This window comes from Melitaea cinxia, chromosome 8 (genome assembly GCF_905220565.1).
Source record: "Melitaea cinxia chromosome 8, ilMelCinx1.1, whole genome shotgun sequence".
Taxonomy (NCBI): Eukaryota; Metazoa; Arthropoda; class Insecta; order Lepidoptera; family Nymphalidae; genus Melitaea; species Melitaea cinxia.
Window position 1 is genome coordinate 16826591 of NC_059401.1, and position 4800 is coordinate 16831390.

Here is a 4800-nt window from a genome sequence, read left to right on the forward strand (position 1 = left end):
ATCGAAGGGAGACGGCAACGTGCTTGCGATGCTTCTGGTCTTGCAGGCATCTAGGCTACGGTCGCTCATCATAGGTTAGCCGTAAGCTTACGTAAGCCAAAGTATCCGAAACGTCGGACATGTAAAAAAATCTAATAAACCGAGATCAAATTCGAAAAAGTTGTTTCATTATCATTCGCGTAAACATTAGAAGAGCCACGCTTGTTTGCGCAACCTAATCAATAAAAAAAAACTATGAAAATTATCTGCAATACTGTCTCAAGTCTGCGTTCGCTCTGAGAGGTCTAGCGAAACAATGTCGTAAGAGTAGCTACAACTTACGGATAGTGGTTTAAATCCAGCTTGATTTCGGAATTTAATTTACTAGCGATGGTTTACTCTTGTTTATCTGATAGACAGAAGGGAGTTCTTCATCCAATTTCAACAAATGGTTTTGTAGAACGTAGACATTTTTGGTTGAATGAATGGTTTGGTATTTATATTCATGGTTAAAGATTTATCTCGTAAATTATGTTTCTACTATACTCCTATAAGTGATATAATTATTGGATTTGCCTTTATATTGGTCGTAGTCTACCTTGTTTTATAGTGGGATACTTATGACGGCTTCACTATGAGTTAAATATTAATGAAGAGTTTCTAAAGGTTTTCTTATTGGTCATTTTGTACGTTTTTGATTTTGATGCATTGTGACCAACAGCAAACGATAAGTATATCCTATACCAACTCACAAAATCAATAATACCAAGCAAAAATAAAAAGTTCTCACGAGGTTATAAGAACATAATCAAATCCTTTCCTTTGTAATCATTTGTAATCCTTTTTTTTTAAGTAATTAATAGTTTTATTTTGTGTTATGCAAGCTGAAAAAAAAATTGAATGTTATGCATGCTAGTTATTGATATATGTATTAAGGACCTTGCTGTATACCTAATGTGCTTATTATAACAATGTAAAAATATGTATATTGTTAGTATGCTTAAATAAATAAATAAATAAATTCTACAAGAATCGCAAAAATTATCGCTTCAGCCTGTAATATCTCACTGCTGGACATAGGCCTCTTTCCCCGTTTAAGAGAAGGATCTGAGCTTAACCCACCACGCTGCTCCAATGCGGGTTGGCGGATATATTCCCTACTATGAGTAATGACCGCTATCAAGTGTACATGATAACAACCAGGACCGACGGCTTAACGTGCTCTCTGAGGTACTTTCTCTGAAACATCTCTATGACTAACACAAATGATTGTCATGTGCGGGGATCAAACCCGCAACCGCCAGCGCAACAGCCACAAACCAGACATGTGACCATTGCGCCAACGCGTTACGTGCAATAATTAACAAAAGACATGTATATTTAATATTGATTTTTCCTCTTAAATTTGTGCAGACTTCTAACCGCTGCTACTGTATCGTGTCCAGTACCCAAAGGTTATCTGGAAGAAATCGCTATTTAGCGATAAGATCGCCTTTTTACATCTTGTATTGTATCTTTCTTTATATGCGTCTGTATTTCGGTGTACAGTTTTTTAGTTTTATAAATAAATAAAACCTAAAATAAATAAGACAATAAATCTCAACCAGACAAAGAAACTCGTTTTTTTTTTAATAGTTTGGATTTGTCTGAATCTGAGATTTTTTTTATTACTTATAACAGGATATTTAGCGTGTATTTCAGTAATCATTCTGAATTATAAAAGTTTTAACTTTCATATGTAAGTAGGTATATTAAAAGTCTGAAGTAAACTCAGTTCAATCTCAATCCTATACCTAGTCTCAAAAGCAATTATATCAGCAACGGGCTACTGGGACCAGACGGATGGTTCTTACGTGATATCAAAACATTTGGAACGGTTTCAGGTTTTTATATAATAATAGTATATTTTGTACGAATAGCCGTCTGTGTTACTAAATTCGGTATAAAATGTGCTATTGCTTATTCCGAGTAATAGTAGAAGTTACTTTATGTAACCTTACGCATAAATTATGTAGGTACATTTGTAGGTTGATTTTTGGGTATGGCTTAATGACCTAGAGGATAAGTGATGTTAATAGTCAATTGTTAAAACCTAGACTATAATTTTTCTATAATTTAGTTTAGTTTTGGTCATTTTGACTTAATGATATTTGTATATATACACTTTATTGCACTCAAAAATACATACAGAAACATAAAATAATAAGTAAGTTATATGATATTTATTTACTTACTAGCGACCCGCCCCGGCTTCGCACGGGTGCAATGCTGATACTAAATATACTACAGAATGTCTTTATTTGTAGTATGAAGCTAGCTTATAGCATGGTTATTAAAATAATAACAACATTCAAATATGCGTCGTTAGATTACACGTTGTTACAGAATGCGTTGAAGAAATAGAGATTCACTGCTCGTTCCCCGTAGGTGGTAGCGTGATAATTTGTAGCCTATATGTTGACCCGACTTCTTAATAATATTCGTGCCAAATTTGAAGTAAATCCATGCGGTACTTTTTGAGTTTATCCCGGACATACATACAGAAAAACAGACAAACAGACAAAAATTCTAAAAACTATATTTTTGGCTTCGGTATCGATTGTAGATCACACCCAAGTATTCTTTTAAAAAAATATTCAATAAACAGTTTTGAGCCTGAGAATTTAGCCACCCCATCTCTTCCCGTGGGTGTCGTAAGAGGCGACTAAGGGATAACACAGTTCCACTACCACCTTGGAACTTAAAAGGCCGACCGATGGCGGGATAGCCATCCAACTGCTGGCTTTTTAAATGCACAGACCGAGGACGGGCAGCAGCGTCTTCGGTGCGACAAAGTCAGCCCTGCGGTCACCAACCCGCCTGCCCAGCGTGGTGACTACGGGCAAAAAAACCCATGAGTTCGCGCCAAAAATTTAGGCCCTTAGTTCCCGGCAGCCCCACTATTCCCGGCTATGGCAGCGGCCGAGGTAACGGTGGGGTAGAGGGTGCTAAAAATCACCGGGGTACGAGAGGCTGCCATAAATTATACCTGGCTACGTATAATGGACGCACGCTACGGTTGGACCATCACCTTACCGAACTTGAAGTAGAACTTAGTCACATTAAGTGGAGCATACTGGGGTTGTCTGAAGTCCGAAGACAGGGTGAGGACACGATGATCCTGGACTCCGGGCACTTGTTCTACTTCCGTGAAGGTGATGGGCTTTCCCAAGGTGGCGTCGGTTTTCTGGTTCACAAGACTCTCACTAACAACGTTGTGGAAGTCAGTAGTGTGTCGACCCGGGTAGCGTACCTTGTACTTAAGCTCACCGACAGGTACTCCCTGAAAGTGATACAGGTATATGCGCCGACCTCGGCACACTCTGACGATGAAGTCGAAGCCTTGTATGAAGATATTACAAGGGCCATACATGGCACTACTTCGACCTTCTACAGCGTTGTTATGGGAGACTTCAACGCTAAAGTGGGAGTACAAGGCCGCGACGGATCGAGCATCGGACCACACGGATTGGGGCACAGGAATCACAGGGGGCAGACGCTTGTCAACTTCCTCGAATCGGAGGGGCTCTTCTTGATGAACTCATTTTTTGAGAAGAAGCCCCAAAGGAGGTGGACATGGCAAAGCCCCGATACTGTGACGAGGAACGAGATAGATTTCATCATAGCGGATAAAAGGCATATATTCAGAGATGTCTCAGTGATTAACAGGTTTAACACCGGCAGCGACCACCGGCTAGTACGGGGCACTCTGAATATATGTCTCCGAAAGGAGCGGACCCGCTTGATGAAATCTACTCTCCGACCTACGCTGCCCCAAATACTATGTGGCTCCGAGCAGTTCCAATTGGAACTCCAAAACCGATTCGATTCGCTGGAAACTACTAGCGACGTGGACGAGATAACCGACTACGTGGTGAAGACGGTGTGTACACTGGGTCGCAGGCACTTTCCACCAACAAAGCCAACGAAGCAGTCTAAACTTTCTCCCGAAGCCTTGGATCTGATGCGGCAGAGGCACGAGTTGCCGGCTGCTTCGCCAGAACAGAGGGCTCTTTCCAAGAGGATACGGAAGCTTATTCGCCGAGACCTCCGCTGCTCAAATACCAGAGAGGTTACTACTCTGATTGAGCAGAATAGGGGGTCCAAAGTTTTCCAAAGACCATTGGGGAGAAGCCTTCTTGCGAAGCTTAAAACAGCAGATGGCAGAACCGTCTGCTCTCGCCCTCAGATCCGAGAAGAGGTTGAGAATTTTTATGGACAGCTGTACTCATCGAGCGCACGCAAGCCTGCGACTTGGGACACCGAAGATCCACGGGCACCATTGTTGCGCCATTATTCGGAGAGTATCCCGGACTTCGAAGAGGGCGAGATTAGTGCAGCGCTCGGACAGCTTAAAAACGGGAGGGCCCCGGGGGATGACGGAGTTACCACTGAACTCCTTAAAGCCGCAGGGCGACCTGTCCTGAAAGCCTTGGCAAGACTATTTAACGCCGTCATCCACCGAGGTACCACGCCGGAGGCGTGGTCCAGGAGTGTGGTGGTGCTGTTCTTTAAGAGAGGCGATAAGTCTCTGTTAAAGAATTACAGACCGATCTCACTTCTGAGCCACGTCTATAAGCTGTTTTCGAGGGTTGTTACGAATCGTCTCGCCAGAAGACTCGACGAATTCCAACCACCAGAGCAGGCTGGGTTTCGAAATGGCTACAGCACCGTGGACCACATCCATACTGTTCGGCAGATTATCCAAAAGACGGAAGAATATAATCAACCGCTGTGTATGGCATTTGTGGACTACGAGAAAGCCTTCGACTCTGTCGAGAC